At 43.2% G+C, this 22,048-nt stretch overlaps 1 protein-coding gene across 2 annotated transcripts in view; it reads left to right on the plus strand.

Annotated features, from left to right (window-relative positions):
- Nucleotides 1-7,616: 7,616 nt before the first annotated feature.
- GPD2 (glycerol-3-phosphate dehydrogenase 2) overlaps nucleotides 7,617-22,048 on the plus strand; it is a 162,958-nt gene continuing 148,526 nt past the window's right edge. The window contains exon 1 of one of the 2 annotated variants that reach the window (XM_066345092.1): nucleotides 7,617-7,991. The gene's annotated coding sequence lies outside the window, so the exon portion shown is untranslated. Of the gene's footprint in view, nucleotides 7,992-8,534; nucleotides 8,704-22,048 lie in introns of those variants that run through there. The other variant, XM_066345091.1, reaches the window with a different exon arrangement.

A 22,048-nucleotide genomic window follows, 5' to 3' on the forward strand; every position in this document is an offset into this window, starting at 1 on the left:
AAAAGATTTATCTTTGCCTAAGCAAGCCCTGTCCATTGCTTTGGTCAATCTCAATTAACCCACCTTTGAAATGCCTATTTTCAGACTCCTCAATTAAAACTGCCCTCAAAAAAGCACATAATCTTGCTAAATATCCCGTAATCTAATCCCGCCTTGTTTTCTCACACCTCTTCATTCTTATGCTCCCTCTTTAATATCGAATGCATAAAGGAAGCTGCAAACTGCCTTTTTTTTTTTTATTTTTCTGACCAGAATCCACCTAGCAACTCCTTCTAGGACCAATGATCAAATACTGAGCTTTTTTAGCATCTGACGCTGATGTGCTCCAACAGAGCTATCCTCAGGGCCCATGGCTATGCTCAAAGAGGAAGAGAAGAAGAAGAGGGAGGGGGTGAAGAAGAAGATGATTAATTCTCCTGTGTGCCCTGACTGGGAATTGAACCCAGGATATCCACACACCGGGCCAACACTCTATCCCCTGAGTCACCAGCCAGGGCTACAAACTGCCTTTCTAAGAAGCATTTTATCAGTCTATTGAGATCTTGCTTCCAGGCATATCTCTTGTTTGGCTCAAATAATTTTTATAAAAGTTCCTTACAGTTTGGACATCCTTAAGTTGACATCCTAGAAGTGAGCAGGGACTAAAACAGTTGACACTTGGAATGTGGTAGATGGTCATAAAAAGTGCTTGGTAGAGTCACCAGTGGAACGTTCTCCATATTTAGGAAAGTTCAGCCCTAGCAGTTGGGTTTTAGATATCTTAGCAGTAGGTAACCTACTCTCTAAACTTGGGAAAGGAAGAAATTCTCAATAGTTTTGTTACCCTAAAATATAGAAGACAATCTAAATTCACCTGACAATACTACAAGAGTAAGATAAATTAATTGTGGGCAAATTTAATCTTTGGTGAAACAGGAGTGAATGGAAAAACAAAAACCTTTTAGATTTTGATGGCTATGTCAGGCTGAAAACCCATGACTGTCCTAAAGTTTTCCTAGGCACATGAGAAAAGTCTTAGGTGGCACCAAAGTTATTTGACTCTCTCAATCTGAAAGACAGTAAACATAGTTTCATTCCAAATGCTGAGTCATGCCTGCGATGACAAGGAGAAACACTTAAGACTTTAACTTTCTGGTTTCTAGTAGATTGTTTCTATTGGAATAATGACTTCATATTTTTTAACTGGGTATGGCATGTGCTCCCCTTCATACACTCTCACTCCGTTTTCTATGCTTTTAGTCCCCAACCTACTTACTTGTTTGATTTTGTTTTAATTCCATGAGCAAAAAGAAGTTTTAGTAAGTGTATATATGTATAGGAAAGGTTTTAAAAAATATATTGTTTGGGGATCTAGTGTAATAATTCTGCAGAGTAGTACTAAAATTAATAATTATTCCTTTCCTCGCAAAATTATCTTAACAATAAAAACATTGCTTAGGCATATGGGAAATTATGCTCCTATTAGATACCCCAATCAGTGACCAAACTCATTGAAATTCTTGTCATAACGAGATACAAAGGCAGCCTGACCAGACAGTGGCACAGTGGATAGAGCAGCAGACTAGGATGCAGAGGACCCCGAGGTTTGAAACTCTGAGGTTGCTGGCTTGAGCACTGGCTCTTCAGCTTGAGTGCGGGGTTGCTGGCTTAAGTATGAAATCATAGGCATGACCCATGGTCGCTGGCTTGAGTCCAAGGTTGCTAAAAGAGCAAGGGGAAACTCCCTCTGCTGTAGCGCCCCCCACCCCACCAAGGCACATATGAGAAAGCAATCAATGAATAACTAAGATGCCACAATGAAGAATTGATGCTTCTTATCAATTTCTCTCTCTCTTCCTGTCTGTCCCCTATCTGTCCCTCTCTTAGTATCCTAAATTTTAAAGCATTATGTATAAGGCTAAAAGTAAAAAAAAGTTTTTATATTTTATTCCCTTTAGAAAATATTGGTGAAACAAATAGGGACTAGTTTTTGATTTTATAAGTTTCTGTGGGTCTTAAAGCAGAAGTATATCATAAACCTTTGCATTTTGAAATTATCTAGTGTTTATCTTTAAAAATTAACTTTTCAAAAGCCATTTTTGCCTTGAACAAAAGTGGATGTCTAATTTCTGCTGAATAATTACAAGTAAGCTATGTTTTCATGCAGTAAATGGAAACAACTACTGTGCTAGCTTGACACACGAGCACTTTAAATCATGAGCAATTTGAGAGACGAGCAGTCATTCGCGGGATTTTTTGCTTCAAGTCAAGAGCGGATATTTGAATCATAAGCTTCTGCCACCCTTCACTAGATAGCCTGCCAATGTTCTGAAAAGGAGGAAGAACAAAACTTCCATGGAAAGTTTTTTGTTGAAATGGCCTCTAAGTGAAAGTAAGGAAAATGTGGCGAAAAAGCCAAAAGTCAGTGAAGAAAATGATGATTGTTGGGCAAATGAGTTTGTAAAATTTATATTTTATGAGTTCACTCACTTTTATTGTTAAAAATGGTGCTGGGGCCCTGGCCGGTTGGCTCAGTGGTAGAGCATCGGCCTGGCGTGCAGAGGTCCTGGGTTCGATTCCCGGCCAGGGTACACAGGAGATGCGCCCATTTGCTTCTCCACCCCTCCCCCTCTTCTTCCTCTCTGTCTCTCTCTTCCCCTCCAGCAGCCGAGGCTCCATTGGAACAAAGATGGCCCGGGCGCTGGGGATGGCTCCTTGGCCTCTGCCCCAGGCACTAGAGTGGCTCTGGTCACGACAGAGCGATGCCCCGGAGGGGCAGAGCATCGCCCCCTGGGGGGCAGAGTGTCGCCCCTGGTGGGTGTGCCGGTTGGATCCCAGTCGGGCGCATGCGGGAGTCTGTCTGTCTCTCCCCATTTCCAGCTTCATAAAAATGCAAACAAACAAACAAACAAACAAAAACAAACAAACAAACAAAAAAATGGTGCTGGGCAGCTGTCTGTGAAATTGCTAATTACCTTCCTGCTTGGGAAGGGCATTGTTATGCTAATGTATCTCCCCCTCTTCCAGCATCTTCACCTGATCTTGAAGGTAAATATACTTCGTAAACCAGTTTATTTCTTTACATTCTCTCTTATTATGTGTATATATATATATATATATATGCATTTGTTATATATAAAGTACATTTTCTTATTTAAAAGCATATAAAACAAAAAATTTGTGTGTTTTTTGTGGGCCGAAATGGATTAATTGCATTCCACTAATTTAAATGGGGAAATTTGATTTGACACGAGCAAACTGAGTCACGAGCTTGGCCATGAAATGAATTAAACTCATGTGTCAAGGCACCACTGTATTTTACAACACTCTCTTATTTTGTCTCAAGGCTGTCCTTGAGATTAAGTGTGTGTGTGGAGGATGAGGGAGTGGTGGGGTGAGGTGGGGTTGTTTAGAAAAGGAAGATCCAGAATAAAAAGTAGGTTGATCACCTTACACTTCTTTATCTCTCCTTTTTAACCTCTCCCACACACATCTTTCACCTTCGGTGTCTTTCCTGAATCTCACTGGATGCGTGGTGTCCGTATGCTTTTCTTTGGTTGTTTTGGCCCCCACCTTTGACAAGAGAAATCATGTCCAATGTTTCTGACTTTTGTCACCTTCTCTAAATCTCTATTTCCTCTTATGTCCTATTCCATCAGAATCTTACTTGGGTTAGACCATCACAGATGGTGATGGGTTATTAATGAAAAGAAATCCCTCCTGGGCTTGTTAGCTGGCAAGGTGACCAGGACTTGTAAGAAATTATATACAGTGGACATAATAAGCCCTGGAGCAAATTGTTCACCTAGCATTCATTTCAAATCAATAAACACTTATCAAATATCTGTTATGTTACAGGCAGTGTGCTAGGCACCAGAGTACAAAAGTGAAAAACAGATGGCCTCCGTTTTCCAAGCACTGAACTGTTCTGCATGTTGCTAGAGGGAAAGAAATACAAGACCAGCATCTCAATTCTATTAGATTATTCCTTTTCTGTGTAACATTGTAATGCTGGTGGCTGAGTCCAGGCAGGTTCACACTGGATTTGGGCAGACGGTAGAGAAACTGTGGAGCTGGAAAGTGTCAGGCCATTCCCGTTTATTGGAGGCTTGCAAAGACAGGCGAGCAAATACACAACAAAAGGGAAAGAGCTAATAAACAAAAGAAAATCTGCTATTCACAGTAAGGGCGAGGGAGCAGGGGAAACAGCACAGAGGCAGGAGAGCTATCTGGAAGAATTGCTGCCCAGGGGAGGCGCCCATAGCCTTATATAGGCTGTGCACATGTGCCTCTGCCATGTGCTCACTCACTAATCAAGTCAAGTGCTTGCAGCTGGTAAACTTACCAGCAAGCCTAACACAGCTGCCCCACAAACTTGTTGCTCTTCTAGATAAATGTTTGGAATTTGAAAAAATATAAAAGCATTGGTCTATCACATTGGGTCTCAACACTGGCTGCCCATTTGAGTCACCTGGGGAAACTTTTTTTTTTTTTTTTCGTTTTTCTGAAGCTGGAAACAGGGAGAGACAGTCAGACAGACTCCCGCATGCGCCTGACCGGGATCCACCCGGCACGCCCACCATGGGGCGACGCTCTTCCCATCAGGGGGTGATTGATGCTTTGCCCATCATGGGCATCGCCATGTTGCGACCAGAACCACTCTAGCGCCTGAGGCAGAGGCCACAGAGCCATCCCCAGGCCCGGGCCATCTTTGCTCCAATGGAGCCTTGGCTGTGGGAGGGGAAGAGAGAGACAGAGAGGAAGGCACGGCGGAGGAGTGGAGAAGCAAATGGGCGCTTCTCCTGTGTGCCCTAGCCGGGAATCGAACCCGGGTCCTCCGCACGCTAGGCCGACGCTCTACCGCTGAGCCAACCGGCCAGGGCACCTGGGGAAACTTTTAAACAGTGGTCAACATAAGAAACTTCCAAACCTTCAAGAACTTTTTATGAGTTTATTTGAGCCAAACTGTCAACAATTGCCAGGAAGCAGTCTCAACAGATTGAGAAAATGCTATAGAAAATAGCAGTGTTACCACTCATTTTATACATTCGAACCAAAGAGGAAGACATGAGTGGGTTATATGAGCTTGACTGGTGATATAGGTTAGGGAACTGGGAGAAAAGCAAAGCAGGGAAATCTCTGGGATTGGATCAAAAGTAAAAATGTATGTACTGAAACTTCTTTTAGATAGGAGGCATAAGATAGTTAGCAATTAATTAACATGATAATAATATCAATGAGGGGTGCAATGCTGGTGGCCTAAACCAGGCAGGTCCACAGTGGATTCGGGCAGACGGTAGAGAAACTACAGAGCCGGAAAGCATTGGGCTATTCCATTTAATAAAGTCCCACAATGGCGGACAAGCACACAGGCAGGGGAAAATTGCTTCTCAGGCCAACAAACAGCAAGAATGGCTCCTTAAAGTGGCAAGCAGGCAATCCGCAATTCCCAATACCTCTGAGTGCAAGCACCCATAGTCTCAGATAGGTCATACACATGTGCTCACGCACTAATCAGGTAACGGGCTTGCAGCCGGTAAACCAGGGAGCAAGCCTAACACAGCTGCCCCACAAGGGGGTTTGCTGGTTTCTGCTCTGGTGGGATGCCTTCCCTAGTGGGCAGGAAAAGAAGATCACCTTTACATTTCAAAGGCATGTTATCTGGTACATTATTGTAGATGTAAAAGACAACAGATAGGCTGGGTTTAGGTGAACATTGACCTTTGTTAGAGAAAAATACCTTCCTAGGACAAGACTACCCACCATGAACTACTTTTAGTTAGAAAGGTTTGATTCCGGACCATCCTGTGTGGTTCCTTTAGGCCTCTGAGTTTGCAAGGCTACCTTGCTAGCTCTCTCTGAGCTAGTCAGGTTCATTATGTGGCCCCTTTTTCATCCACACAGTGTTTCTCAAGCTTTAGCGTGCACCAGAATCACCAGAAAGGTTTGTTAAATCAGACAGAAAAGCCCAGTCCCAGAGTTTAGGGGTCAGTTAATCTGGAGTGAAGCCAAATTTGCATTTCTGTTAAATTTTCAGGTATTGCTGCTGGCTACAGGCTCCTAAATCTCTCCCTTGATAACCACGCTTTAAAAAAGATTTTTAAAAAGATTTTGTATAGATTTCCAGGTTTCTGTTAGGCAAAATGGCTGCTCAGCCACCATCTTTCTTAAGCACAATGTTGGTCTGGAGGAGGAAGAAGGCCTTGCCTACTCAGTAATCCGGTTTATATTTCCATTGCAGCTGGATGCTGATAAGGGACAATTGGGTTAGGGTACAATTTTGAGGCGCTGTGGTGCCATTCCCAACCACAAACAGAAGCATTCATGCAGTTCTTTGCCCAAGGCCTTTTGATGAATCCATATAACCCCTACCCATCCCTTCCTTGGGGCTGACACCCTTTGCTTGTCTCAGCCTGCCTGCACCCAGGCATTTATAAAGAAAATTTTCCTTTGGAACACACTAGCCTCGTGTTGTTGGTTAGACCCACAGTTTCTGCCTTTCAGTTTCATGCACAGACTGATTTAATTGAAATGGGGATGGAAACTTGGCATTGGTCATTTTACACCCCCACTCCCATTGTAATCTGTATTTTGTGGGAGGAACAAACCTGACTCTTCTAGGTTCTTCTGGCTTGGCTGGTCTAACAGTCAGGAAGAGGAGAGAGATTAGAGATTTTTTTTTAGATTTTTATTTATTCATTTTTATTAGAGAGAGAGAGAGAGAAAACAAGGATAGGAGCAGGAAGTATCAACTCCCATATGTGCCTTGACTGGGCAAGCCCAGGGTTTTGAACCGGTGACCTCAGCATTCTAGGTCAACACTTTATCCATTGCGCCACCACACATCAGGCTGGAAGAGAAGACTAAAAAAAATAACCAAATGTAATTACAAAGGTACCTATGAGAACCTCACATATAGGAGAGGTTCAGAGACAAATGTAAAAAGAGGTACATATGGGCATTCTGAGTTAAAACGCCATCAGGTCCTTGGGGCTTTGGAAGGGAGGGAGGTTATTTGCAGGAAGATAAGAAGAGCAGATGTTTAGTAATTAGATATTTGCCCTGCCCTACAGGAAAGACATAAAAAGTTATTTCTTGTAATAACTGTTATCTGCAAGGCCCCCAATTTAGGTTTTTTGAGAGGTAAAAGTTAAAGTTTTTCCATGAGCCCTCCATAGTCTCAAATGCCTCAGCTCAAAATAACCCACATGCCAAAGTAGCAGATCTTGGTGAGGACTGCTCAGAACACCTTCAGTAGCCAGGGCTGAAAACCACTGGTCTACCAGATCCACTGGATAGACTGGTTTCCTGAAGTTACTTAATTTGGGACCCAATGAACCTTCACATTCCTCTGGGCCAATATTAATAAGTATGCAGTATTTAAATAAATTAGTATGTGACTTAATAAATAATTGAAAAAAATCACCAGGGTGATTTTGGTTCAAATAAGTTTGGCCGACCTTCTTGGGAAGGCCTTCCCAAACCTCCCCTGGGTATTTTCCAACACCAAGGTAGAAATCATTATTTGTAAAGCGGCTAGAGGTCTTTGGAAGAAAGATCTTAAAGAAGTGGGATCTACTTGAACCCCAGCTGCACCCTCTTTGGGTCCACCTGGCCTGGCCTAACACTTGTGGTGCCATCAAGTGAGCTGGGCATGCTCAGTGGGCAGGGTCCGCTTTGGGGTGTGCAGCTGGGAAGCCGGAGGCTCTATTGCCGGGCTCTCCGCCACCCCCCACCTGTTGGAGGCCGGGCCGAGGAGCCTGTGCTCAGCATCTCACCCCCTGGTGCTGGGCCTTGGTCTTCCCTGTGGGTCTCCGCGCTGACCTTCAGGCGGGGAGTCAGGAGGCCCGGCGAGCCTCCAGAGCGCGCGAGGGGGTAGGGTGGGGGCAGGGCAAGGGCTCTGACGGCGGGGTCCCAGGGGTTCGCCCGCCTCCAGACCTGTTTGTAGGCCCAGGGAAGCCTGCCTGCAGAGCAGAGGAAGCCAGCTTCGTGGGCGGGTGACGGGAAATCAGGTAAGCGACCCTACCCGCGTGCAAGCGCGCTAGCGTCTCCTCTCCCGGGCAGGTGGCGAGGGCGGCTGGTGTGGAGGACAGAGGCAATCGGACACCTCCCCCATCTTCCTCTGGCCTAGGCTAGCCGAGGCTTCCCTGCCTGGCGGCCGACTGGCCAGGCGGGGCGCAGGGTCTGGAGTGGGGCGCGGCGAGGGCCATCGCGGCCGCCGCGCCGCGACCCCACCCGGCGGGCTTCGCGTCCCCGAGTCCCCGTCCCATCCCGTCCGGTTCACTGGGCGGTGGAGACCTGGCTAGCTCGCCGCCCGCAGGTTCGCAAAGCCCCCACTCCCCATCCGTCCCCGCGCCGCAGCCCGGGCTCTCCCGCTCCCACTTCCGCGTCTGCCCGCTGGGCCGGAGGAGCGCGGGCCCAATGAGCTGGGCCCGGAGTCCCGGGGCTGCAAGGGGCGGCCGCGCGGCGCAGGCCAGCCCTCGGGGAGGCGGAGGCGGAGGCGGAGGAGCGGGAGTGGGAGGAGGAAGGCGCGGGCGGGAGGGGGCGCGGCGGCGCCGGGCGCGTCGGGTTACACTGGCTCAGCCTGCCCCGGGGTGACATCCGCGCGCCTGTCCGCCTGTCCCAGGGCCGCGGCTCTGATTCCGAGCGAGACCGACTCCGCCCCGGCCGGAGAAACCAGGTGCTCCTGCCCTCGCTCCCCTGGCGCCACTGGATTCCTCTCAGGTGTGTGCTTCCTGGGAGACCCCGCTTTCCTCGCCCCCAGGCCCGAGGACGCCCCTTTCTGACCCGGGCCAGCCCGCTGAGACCCCGCTGTTGGGGTGGGTGGCGGCGGGAATCTGGGGAAAGATTGAGAATTTCCCCCTAAGAACAGAAGGTGGACCCAGGCTTAGCCAGGGCTTAGCTGTTTACATTTTGGGGGGCGGTGGGGTGTAGTCATAAATTCGCCTCCTTAGTTAAGTGGCAGGAGTTTTGGCATCTAACTGAAAGTTGCCTGCAAACTTGCAGCTTGTCGCTCACCTGATAAGGATGGTCGCTCCCTTCTGAAGCAAGGGAGGGAAATAGGTTGCTGAAGCTACTTTGAGGACTTTAGCTGCTGGCGGCTGACAGTTTTAGGAGGAAGTGGAAGGCTTACACTGAACTCAGAACAGCCTCCACTCCCCAAGTAGTAACTTCTACCGAGTAAAAAGAGATTTGAAAGAAAGTGTTGGCAGGAAGGTACAGCCTGTGAATGAAGTGCTGCTGTTCCCTGCTGGTCTCGAGACACCTTCCACCTTGTGCAGAGGACCCTTCACCCTCCAGCAGCCTTCCGTAGGAGGTAGGAGGTGCGAAGTAATTTACAAACACAGAAGTCTTCATGGCAGGGGCCAACCTAAATTACACAACACATTATAAATGTCATGAGAGGCAGCTATAGAAATAGCTAACAGCTAATTTAGTCAACTTGTATAACTAGGTGAGGGAAGGGAAGGAAGGGTAAATTATAGCGAGTCTTGATTGCTTAAAACAAAGCTGTTACAAATGGTCCAAGTTTAAGAGACATGAAGTTTCTTTTTGGAATGTGGAGGGTAATGACAACTGTCGAACTGGGGCCAAGCACTTCCTGGTAGCTACTTACTACTAAGTACTCTAGTTTCAGAGCCCTACAGTTTTTGCTGGCCATCTGCTGAGAACTGGATGCCATTGCCCAGTGGATATCATGTGTAGCCTGGGGCACCTTGTGATGTGTTTACCATAGAGACATATGTCAAGTTATAACACTCCCTTGATTTTTACAAATCAACTCTTCAAATAATGTCCCAGTTCATTAGTGAATAATGGATAAAAGGAGGAATTTTGGGTTTGAGAACCAACACTGGTAGAGCTGTCCATTCTGATATCTCACGTAGTCGCTGGATTTTATAAAGAAATTCTGAGCAGGATTAAAGCTGTGCTTCTGTTTCTGATGCTCTGATTTATTAACAGGTACAATGGCCTGACTCAGTAATTGACAGTAAGGCCACAATGCTACCAATTGTCAGTGGGTTTTATACCCTTCCTACACATTTAGTTCTTGCAACTATTTAATCTCATTATACATACTTTTTAAAAATTTGTCATTGTACAAAAAATCATATTGGTAAACTATTATAACTCTAAAATTATCCTGATAGGTTATTTGTTTGTTTTCTGTCTTTTATCAATAGCATGTTAGGTCTGTGAGAGGATTTGGTCAGCCTCACACACTTGGGCATTTCTAATGTCTAGAGTGGTGATAAGCATGTAATAAGTGCTCAGCAAATGTTTTCTCAATGAGTGATTAAACTGTGGGACAAATTCTAGCTGAGTGTGGTGGGCGAAAGAAAACCAAAGTTCTACCTTAGGCAACCTATTCAATATCACTGAGCCTCAATTATCTCCTGGGCAAAATGTGGATAATATATGAGATAACACATGTAAAGGTATTACATAGAACAGGTAGAAGACTTAAAATATTAGCTTGCTTTCTTATATTTTTCTTTTTATGTTCATAAATGGAAGATTTGAGCAAAGAGTTCAGTTAGCTAGGAACTTGAACTCTTGCAGGTTGTGGATAAATTATCCAGGCTTTCTCCTCTTTCATTTGGTGTGTGTGACTGGGGAATAGGGGCAGGGGACAGTGGTTAGTGACATCTATGATTGTTAGAGGAGGAAAGTAATTTCCATATCATTATCTAATTTCTCCTCTGTATTTATTTATTATTATTTTTTTAATGTGATAATGTTTCTGCTTAGGTTTTCCAAAACTTGATTCTTTTTACTTGTTAACACCCAGACTCACTAGCTTGCCCTAAATGCAGAAAAAACACTTCAGAAACAACAGTAGGAATCAACTATACAACACCTGGTCCCTTAAATGAAGTTTTCTGTGGGCTTGGGCAGCATTATATAGTAACAAGTGTTAGGTAAGAAAAAAGTATGGTTATCCTGCTTTTGAGAAGTTTGAGTTTGTTTAACAAGGTAAGACACATAGATGTAAAATATGTATAGTTAGAGACCAACAGGTTTTGCATAATCATATACCCAGTGGTAGAATGTGGGCTTATAAATTGTGGTTATGGAAGAGAGATGTTAACATGGGCCTTAATCAAGTACTTGAGACAATTTTGTGATGAAAACAATGTCACTTCAGCAACAGAGAGGTTTAAGGTTTCCTGAAGATTACAGCAAAAGGTCATCTTTGTTTCGAGAATGTTTGTTGTCGTTGTACTTCAGTGTATTAAAAAGCTAGCACAATCATATACTTTCAAAAATGAACTTTCTGTGGAAAAGTATATTAGAAACCTGTAGTAAAATTTCTTAATGTACTGAACAATACTTTTCACTGTCTTTGAAATTTTAGATCCAAGGATTGGAGTTGCCACTTTTAACACACTTGTGTAAAAATGTGTCAGACGGCCTGTTACTCCATCCAATTGTGGATATAGTTTTCGTCTGAAGTTTCCGTGTAAAATTACTACTCACTTGGTTTGGGACCTGTACAGCTGACTAATTTCAGGATTGCTATTTTGGGACTTTGGGAAGGACTGGCTAGCATTAAACTAAGAAGTTTTATCAAAGTGATTTTTTTCTTTCTTTTTATTTATTAAGTGAGAGACACAGAGGCAGAAACAGACTCCTGCATCCACCCTGACCAGGATCCACCTGGCAAGCCACCTAAGGGTAATGCTCTGCCCATCTGGGGCTATTGCTCTGTAGCTTGGCAACGAGCTATTTTAGTGCCTGAGGTGAGGTATGGAGCCATTCTCAGTTAATGGGGCTAACTTCTTCAAACTGAGCCATGGCTGCAGGAGGGAGAGAGAGAGGAGAGAGAGAGAAGTGGGAGGGGTGGAGAAGCAGATGGTTGCTTCTCCTGCATGCCCTGACTGGGAATTGAACCCAGGACTTCTACACGCTGGATCGAAGCTCTGCTGAACCAACTGGCCAGGGCCTAAAGTGATTTTTTTTTTAAATTTTATTTATTTATTACAGAGACATAGGGTGAGTCAGAGAGAGGGATAGACAGGGACAGACAGACAGGAACAGAGAGAGATGAGAAGCATCAATCATTAGTTTTTCATTGTGCGTTGCAACACCTTAGTTGTTCATTGATTGCTTTCTCTTATGTGCCTTGACCGCGGGCCTTCAGCAGACCGAGTAACCCCTTGCTGGAGCCAGCGACCTTGGGTTCAAGCTGGTGGGCTTTTTGCTCAAACCAGATGAGCCCGTGCTCAAGCTGGCGACCTTGGGGTCTTGAACCTGGGTCCTCTGCATCCCAGTCTGATGCTCAATCCACTGTGCCACCATCTGGTCAGGCCCAAAGTGATTTTTAATGTTCATCAAAACCCTTAGGTATTTTCATCAGGACTCATCAACTTTGAGATAAAAAGAGTACTTGGAAGTTGTGGCAGGCGGGAAGAAGAAAAGAATAAAGGGCATGTTGTATATTTCCTTGTTTTAGAATTGTTAACGTGATGAGGAAAAGAAATGTAGAAGGGAAAAATGATTAGATTCAACTTTAAGTGAGAAAGACAAGAGCTAAGGTGGCTGCAAGCCAGGAAATCTCTAACAACTTTAGAGAAGATGTCTTCTTGTATTATGTGACCAGGGATTGAGCTCAGAGACATTTAAGAAAAAAGAAGCTTGGAGAGCTAATGGTTTAAATACCTGATACTGTTTAGATAATAATTGGGTTCAGTGTTTGTCCGGAGCTCTCCTTTTGTGTCCTGACATGAATGTGATTGTGCTTTTTTTTTTTCTTGTTTTCCAGGATTTTCATTTTTTGTTGGAGACTCTTATTGGTTCCTTGGTTTAAATATTTCTTCCTATGTCATGTCTGTGCTCTGTTTCCCAGCTTTCAGTTGAACATTTTATGTTGGTTCTTTCAAAATCAGAATTCTGATTTATGTAGCAGAGAAAACATGGCTTCTAAATTTAATAGGTCAAGCTTTGGTCCTATTAGTTTACTAAAATTAGTGGGAAAAATTAGTTAATAGAAAATGTTTCCCTCCTAGCTAAAAATTTGTTGTCGCATATGTATTAACAAAACTTAAAACATTATTTGGGGATGTCTTTTAATTATTAAGATAAATTAAAATTATTACCAATGTAATTATTTATTTATTTATCTATTTCAAGTGAGAGTAGGGGAGATAGTGAGACAGACTCCCTCTTGTGCTCCGACTGGGATCTATTGGCCCCTGTCTGGGGTCGATGCTTGAATTAGCCGAGCTATACTCAGCACCTAAGGCTGATATTCCAACGAGCTATCCTCAGTGCTGTCCAGGACCGACACTCGAACCAACTGATTCACTGGCTGTGGGAGGGGAAGATGGAGAGAAGGGGGAAGGGAAAAGGGGAGAGGAGCAGATGGTTGGTTCTCTTGTGTGCCCTGACCAGGAATTGAAACTGGGATATCCATATACCAGACTGAGTCTCTATCCACTAAGCCAAGTGGCCAGGGCATAATTTATTAATAGTGAGATACTGTTAGTGTGTGGGTATTTTTTGAATGATTACTATTTACTTTAAATGGTTTTTTAAGCCTCATATTTTTGAAATACTGATATATCCTCTGTAGAATCTCATAGTTGATTGTGTACCTATATTCTTCTGTAAAAGATTTTAATACAGAGGAGAAAACAAACCCATAAACTAACAGAGAGGCTGTGTTTTGAAAATAAGATTTTTAGAAGTTGCCGCTATCACAAGATGGCCTCTGAGTATGACTTGTTGATATTAGCTTAGAAAGCTTTACTACTTAATTTATATCCACAAGTGACCACTAAGACCAGTTGGTTATCCACAATAGGAACAAAAGGATGTGTCCAAAGTAAACATTTTAGGAAAATTTTGGTTAAGATTTTATGTCATTATTTCACTAAAACACAATAAACTAAATATATTAAAGTGGTAAAAATAATGCAGCTCAGAGTACTAAGTTCTCAAAAGTCATTTTCCTTATTTAAATGGGATAAAGAAAGGATGTTTTGTTTCACTGTGGTAATGTCAAAACTGCTTTGATCATAACACTCTCTGTTCCACCCTTCCGTGGCTCACTCTGTCCTATTGAAACAAGTTCTAAATATTTGTCTTAGAATTTATGGACTTTTCCAATCCTTTCTCAGGTTTGTTTCTTCTTTTATCTTCCCAAATTGGACTATTTGGAATTTCTTTAATCTGTTTTATTCTTACTGCCTACTTTATGCTAATGTTCTTCCTCCTTTTTCACCATTTTGAAATCCTCTCAGTCCTTGAGTGTCCTGACCACTGACTGTCAGATCCACGATGCTTTCCTTCACAGCCCTAGACAGAAGTGTTATGTGCATTTTTTTTGGTCTAAAGTTCTACTTTTTAAAAAAAATTAAGTAGAGTTGACATATTAGTTTTAGGTGTAAAATACAGTGATTTGACATTTATATATGTATAGCTTGCAATGTGATCACTACAGTGAGGCTAGCAATTATCTGTCACTGCAGTTATCGTGGTATTATTGCCTCCTGCCCTTTACCTTTCCACCCATCCTCCCACACCCTCTGCCCTCGAGAGGCCACCATCAGACTGTTCTGTTTTTATGAGTCCTCTTTGGTTTTGTTTGTCAGTTTAGATTTGTTGTTTTATTATTTCACATATAAGTGGAATAATAATTTGTCTTTGATTTATTTCACTTAGCGTAAAACCCTCTAGGTCCATCTATGTTGGACCCAAATGGTAAAGTTTTATCTTCTTTATGGCTGAATAATATTCTGTTGTAAATTTATACCACCTCTTTATCCATTTATCTATCAGTGGGCACTTAACCTGCTTTCATATCTTGGTTATTGTAAATAATGCTTCAGCCTGACCAGGCAGTGGCACAATGGATAGAGCATCAGCCTAGGATGCTAAAGACCCAAGTTCAAAACCCTGAGGTTGCTAGCTTGAGCTTGGGCTCACCAGCTTGAGCCTGGGGTCATGGGCTTGAGCCCAAGGTCTTTGGCTGAAGCAAGGGGTCACTGGCTAGACTAGAGCCTGCTGGTCAAGGCACATATAAGAAAGCAATCAATGAATAACTACGGTGCTGCAAAGATGAGTTGATGCTTCTCATCTCTTTCCATTTCTGTCTGTTTCTCTCTCGCTAAAAATAATAATAATGCTTCATTAAATATGTATGTTTTCTAAACCCTTTAACTACTTTTTTTATGCCACTAACAAGTCTCTCATTTACTCCTGTGTATGGTTATTAAATGTGCATCATTTCCTTCTCTGCAGAAGATGATGCAGAACAAAGGCTGTATCTTACACAGTTTTGTAGACCTCACCTGCCCACCTATGAGTCTTGCATGTGGGGAAAACCCAGTATATAGTTGTAGAGTAAATAATTGCCTCATAATTCTCTCAATTACTCAAGAAATACATGGGAGAAATGGGTTGGGTGTGATTAAGGAGCAGATAAAACACAGGCAGATGGATCTCAGATAATCAGTTAAATTGGATACTCAATCTATTCTGGCCTCTTTTCTCCCTGAACATTTGGCAGTTTTGATATTTAAAAGATACTTAGGAGGAGGAAAGGAAAACTGCATTGGAACCAAAGTTATAAAAGCAATCCCTGAAAATCAGTGGAGGAGTATACAGATGAGGAGGTCATTTAATATCCACTGAGGGCTCAGCTGCCTTTGGTAGAACTCGATGGCTCCCTTGTTTCCACCATTTTTCCCTTCTCTCCCACCTGCCCACTTAATCCAGTCTCTTAAAAATCCAAAATCTTCTCAAAGGTTTCTGGATTCCTAAGGGACAAAACTTGGAGGACCATTTATGTAGGCTAGGTAGAAGGAGATTTTGGGGAGCAGTGTTAACTTCTGTGTATCCCCGAAGTCACATCATAGCCACTTTTAAGCATGGCTTTGGTCAGTCTCTGAAACTTTCAGTTTCTTCCTCTGTGAAGGGAGGTGGCTGGACTGCATGGCATATAAAACCTATAAAAAGCTCAGCGTTTTATTACTCTTGTCCTGCCTAAGTGGAAGACAGTCTTGGCTGGTGGGTTCTGTTCACCATTGGGCCCTGCCCTGACTTCTCTTATTTCCCTGAGGTTTGCTTTTTCTCAGCCTCTCTATGCTAGCCTTTACATCTGGAAGATTCTGTGTTCCTGCTCTCCCTCCTAACTGTGCTCACAGGATCTGTCATGACAAGTATATTTCCACTTACTTCTTTCATTAATATTAACCCCTTTCCCCCACCCTAGTCCACCATTAAATAGCTGGGATATTTTTCTAAAAAATATAGATTCATACAATTTTAAAATAGGAAAGGGGTTAGAAAGTTAACCCAACTCTGTCTTTTTATTATTTATAATAAATAGCAATATGTAACATTTATGGAGCAATCACCACATTCCAGGCAGTATGTGTGCTGAGCACTTTGCGCATATCATTTCTCCTATCAACAGTGAACCCTGTCATATCACTGAGGAAACAGTTCCAGAGAACTTAAGTGACTCACTCAAAGCCACAGAGTTAGTTATTTTCTGGTATGACAGAAACTCCCTTGAAACTGTGTAAAGAAATAGAATCAAGAGATAATCCTATTTGCGTATCTATAATACATTTCCTGCTTTTTGTACTCATTGAACTTTGCCTTTTAACATGTCCATTTTCTTTTCTTTCTTTTTTTTTCATTTTCTAATACTTTACCCCGTGGTTCAACAGTTTCTGCCCAAGATACTGAACTAGTTCAAACACTGAATGCATAACACAGTATACCTAAAATAACATTCCTTTTGGTTGGACTTCTTGGAAGCCATGACATTGTGAAAATCCTCTTTAGTCTTAATGTATGTGGAAAGAACCCACAACTTGGTGTCAGTCTGCTTTTTGCACTTGTACACCTGGGTTTACGAATGATATTGGGAAAATGAACACAGTCATACCGTTTGGCAGTACATACACATGTATGTTCTCTAGGTCAGGGGTCGGGAACCATTTTGGCTGAGAGAGCCATGAACGCCACATATTTTAAAATGTAATTCCATGAGAGCCGTCCAATGACCTGTGTACGTTACACATTATCCAATAAAAATTTGGTGTTGTCCCGGAGGACAGCTGTGATTGGCTCCAGCCACCCGCAACCATGAACATGAGCGGTAGGAAATGAATGGATTGTAATACATGAGAATGTTTTATATCTTTAACATTATTTTTTTTATTAAAGATTTGTCTGCGAGCCAGATGCAGCTGTCAAAAGAGCCACATCTGGCTCGCGAGCCATTGGTTCCCGACCCCTGCTTAAGGTGCACCTACCTGGTCTGCAGTTCTTGCACCTGTTTCTAGACAGCATTTCTTGCCATAGTTTTCCCCCAATCTTTACCATTTTCTTTGAGCCTTTCACCCAACCTATGCATTTTTTAAAATCGGAAGATGATTGATAGTGGTTAGAGCAGACTATAAACTCTCATAACAGAAAGATCTGAAAACAGAGTAAAGTGCAAACACAACAGATCATGTGTTGATTGGTGGATGGCTTTTCTACACTGGATGATTTAGGCATCCTGGAACCTTTCATTCTGTGACTCTGCCATCTCTTAGAGTTTTGTTTTCAACTTCATCCAGCTAATGGAACGTGAAAGAGAAGAAGCATATCCATTCTCTAAATGCTCAGTCTTAAAATGAATGTATCAGTTCCACTCAAATACCATTGGCCAGAAATCAGGTGCACAAGCACTTATTAACAAAAGGAGATTGGGAAATGCAGTCTAGCTGGGAGCCCAGGAAGAAGAGAATATTGGTGTTTATTAAAGAGTTTGCTATCCCCTTCACAGTGTTCTTGCATCCTATTATACTGAGAAAACACAGATATGTCAACTTTTAATATTTTGCTCTCCTTTCACATCTTCTATATATCTAAATCCACCAACTCCATCTGTTACTACCAGAGGAAAGGAAGGTTAATCCAAAGTTGAGTCTTTCCTCAGTACTTCCATCCCATCAGATAGCTTACTCCATGAGATTTATCAGTGTTCACCTGCATTTAAATATTTACAAGAATGCTCAAAATTCTCCCATCAAAAAGTTAACCAGACTGAGAATCAGAATCGTTCCTCCACTCTGTACTTCCTCTCTTGCTACATGCTCACTTTCTTCTTTCTTTCGGGCTGTGCTTTCTGAAAGTATATTTTATAAGTTGTTTTTCTATTTCTTCACCTTGCACTTACTCTACAACTGTGGAAATTTGGCTTCTATCTTAGATGAATCTTTTCTTGTTATGATTATTGGTGTCCTCCTCACTGGCAAATCAGTGGGACTAATTACTTGGAATTCCTGTGATACTGTTCTATTTCTTCTTTGTGAAATTGAACTTTCACTGGGTTACTGCGATTCTTTGTTCTTTTAGACTACTTCTGATGGCTCTTTCTGAAGGTTCTTCTCTTTGATATTGGAGTTGCCAGAGTCTATTCATTAATTCATCTCCTCATCGTAGATGCCCTCTGCACCATCAGATTTATCAACTGCATTCCATTTCAATGATTCCCAAGTCAACATCCCCAATAGAGCTCTTCCTTGAATTAGGACTCAGTGGACATTTCTATTTTTATGTCCCACAGTCAAGTCAGGACTCACCATCTCTCCCCACTCTCCAAATACCATGTCCTCAATAATTGAAGAGCCCCACCATGTTTTCTCCCACCTATGTCATCCATCCATCCATTCATTCATTCAGTTTATTAATCTCCTAATTATGTGACTGGCATTTTTCTACAAATTAAGATTATAGTGGTATACAAAACAGATATACTCTCTGCTTTTATAGAGTTTATATTCTGGTTGTTGGGGAAGAAATAATAATGATTAAATAAAGAGGATACATACAAAATGATAATAGCTGTGGGATTATTTTGGATTCAGTTGGTTTGGAAAGGCCTCTCCAAGTGACTATGCCCTGAATGACCAGAAGGAGCTAGCTGTGCAAAGAGAAGAGCAGAGCATTCCAGGCAGAGGACAGCTGGTGCCAAAACCCTAATTGTGTTTCTAATGAATTTGATGGGTAGAAGATGGGAAATAAAACTGGAACTTAAAGTGACAGGTGTCTGTATTAGTTTCCTATGGCTGCTATAACAAATTGTCACAACCTTGTGAAGTGAAACAATAGACATGTAGTCTCTTATTGTTCAGGATGCCAGAATTTCAAAATTAGGATCATCGGCCAAAATCAAGGCATTGGCAGTGTGTGCTGTCTTCCAAGGCTGTAGGGCAGAATCTGTTCCTTTCTTCTCCCAGCTGCTGGTGGGTTCTAGCATTTATTAGCTTGTGGCTACACTACTTTAATCTCTGCCTCTAAGGGCACAATGCCTTCTCCTTTCCAGTGTGTGTCAAATCTCCCTTTGCCTTTGTAAGGCTGGTGGTTGTGACCATGCAGACTTGCATTGAATTTGGGCAGATGGTAAAGGAACTGTGGAGCCAGAGGATGGTGGGCCCTTTCCTTTATTAGAGTCTCGTAAAGGCAGATGAGCAAGCAGGCAGGGAAAAAAATACTTTTCTCTCTCTCAGGACTCCCAAGCAAAACAGGCTGGGGGGGGACCCTTTTGCTGGCAAACAATAGCAAACTATGGCCCCCCTTAATGGCTGCAGGCAGTCGCAGTTTAGAGTCTGCCACCCTGAGGGCAGACACTTGCAACCTTACATAGACTATCTATACACACGTGGTGCTGCCACGTGCTCATGTACCAATCAGGCAAAGTACGGGCGACCAAGCCTAACACACTTGTTTGTCCAACAGTGTCCCTCTTATAATGGTTTATGTGATTGTATTTGGGTTCCACTCTGGAAATCAGGATAATCTCACCATCTCAAGATCCTTATTTAATCACGTTTGCAAAGTCTTTTTTATGTAATTTTTTTGGATTATATGGATAAAGAAGCCAGACACTGCCAAGAAGATGCTGGAGTAGCAACAACAGTATAGATGAGCTGGAAAAAGAGAAGGTGGTGTTCGCAGTGTGGGATGCACAGTCTCAGAACTGGTGCAGGTTATCGAGATGCCAAATCAGAGGGTATAACAGTAAGAGAGGGTGGCTGAGGCAGGGTCAAAGAGAAGATTGTCAGAGGTGAGGTAGTTTAGGAAGTGGAGGCTCCATGGAAATATAGAACACAGCATGGCTGAAGAGAGGTACAAGTCTGGAAAGGGAAATAGCCAGGTGCTCGTGTCATCAGTGAATGAGGGCAAATAGCAGTATATGAGTAAGTGACAGGAAGAAGGGTTCACGGGTGGTCAAGTCTAATGACATGAACTTCAGACTGGTAAGATTTTTGAAAAAAGATAAAGGAGAATTTGGAAGGTGAAAGGAGAGACACTTAATCCATCTGCAGGTTGGGGATTTTTGGGATACGAGCTGGGGTGTTACTCAGAGTATTGGCAACTCAAGTGGAATGGGAATCTCAGATGCAGGCTTTTGGTCTGGAGGGAGCACGGTCCTGGTGTCATTTGTGAAGCTAGACATTAACTCTTAAAAATAATTTTTTTTTATTGATTTGAGAAAGAGGGAGAAAAGAGAGAGAGAGAGAGAGAGAGAGAGAGAGAGAAAGGAAGGGAGAGAGAGAGAGGGAGAGAGAGATGAGAAGCATCAACTTATAGTTGCTTCATTTTAGTTGTTCATTGATTGCTTCTCATATGTGCCTGGACCACGGGCTCAAACTGAGCCAGTGACCTTGGGTTTCATGCCAGCAATCTTTGGGCTCATGTTGATGATCTGTGTTCAAACTGATGAGTGCATGCTCAAGCCAGTGACCTTGGGGGTTGGAACCAGGGACCTCAGCATTCTGGGTTGACACTCTATCCACTGCTCCACCACCAGTCAGGGCTAGGCATTAACTAACTGTTTAATCAGTTGATTATAGGAAGGTCCCACGAAATGATCTACCAACCATCTAGTTCAGAGACATTTTGCTATTTCAGCAACCGGTACAGTCATCCCTGTTTATACAGGCTGAACATTATTAGAGTTAAATGGGAGTGTATAAAAACCTCCCCTTGATGGAATCTGGAAAAACAATGTTAATATGCTTCAGCCTTTAAAATTCAGGTTAAATCTTGCTTCATGTTTTCAGGATTTTGCCTAATGAAAGGAACATTCAGAGAGAACATGAAGGAGTTTGTAGAAGGATAATAGTGAGTTTTAGAGGACAGAATGGGTGGGGGAGAAGGGCTAAGAAGGTGAGAAATGGGGCAGATTGGGCTCCTGGTGAAGACTTGATCGATAGAAGATTGTGAGGCATGCTGGCATCAGCCCTGTGATTTCTTGGAGGAAGATGGGTGAAGACCTTGTGACAGCTCCTGTGGATTTGGTGGCCAAGGGTGAGCAAAAGCCTCCTTGGAGTTTCTGTAGCTCTGGGGCATCTCAGCTCCTGTGGATTTGGTGGCCAAGGGTGAGCAAAAGCCTCTTCAGAGTTTCTGTAGCTCTGGGGCATCTCAGCTCCTGTTGGTTTGGTGGCCAAGGGTGAGCAAAAGCCTCTTCAGAGTTTCTGTAGCTCTGGGGCATCTCAGCTCCTGTTGGTTTGGTGGCCAAGGGTGAGCAAAAGCCTCTTCCGAGTTTCTGTAGCCCTAGGGCATCTCAGCTCCTGTGGATTTGGTGGCCAAGGGTGAGCAAAAGCCTCCTCGGAGTTTCTGTAGCCCTAGGGCATCTCTGATGGCCTGGTGGACAATTGGAGTATAAAAGCCTCCTTGGGGACTGGTCTAAAGTGGCCAGGAGCACTAGGTGCTCTGAGTGCCTCTATTTAGCCAAGATGGTGGTGTAATTCCGGGGGGAGGTACTTTCTCTTATTTGGCAGAAACTAAAGAGTGCTGCTTCTGCAGGCAATCATTTTAGCAACCTTCCCTCCAAAATGTGTTTAAACTCTTGTGCTCTCTACTCCATTTTCACCGTTGTAGGTCCGGTATACCCTTAGGTGTTTACGTCTGAATATCTACATCCAGTTTCCTGATTTCTCTGCTCCCAAACTCATGCCCTTTTAGTTTATCTTCCAGCAGCGCTTCAGGGAACTGGGAATGGGAGAATGGTCTTTATTTTTATTTTTTTAATTGAATTTATTGGGGTGACATTGGT

This window comes from Saccopteryx leptura, chromosome 7, assembly GCF_036850995.1.
Source record: "Saccopteryx leptura isolate mSacLep1 chromosome 7, mSacLep1_pri_phased_curated, whole genome shotgun sequence".
In the NCBI taxonomy this organism is placed as follows: Eukaryota; Metazoa; Chordata; class Mammalia; order Chiroptera; family Emballonuridae; genus Saccopteryx; species Saccopteryx leptura.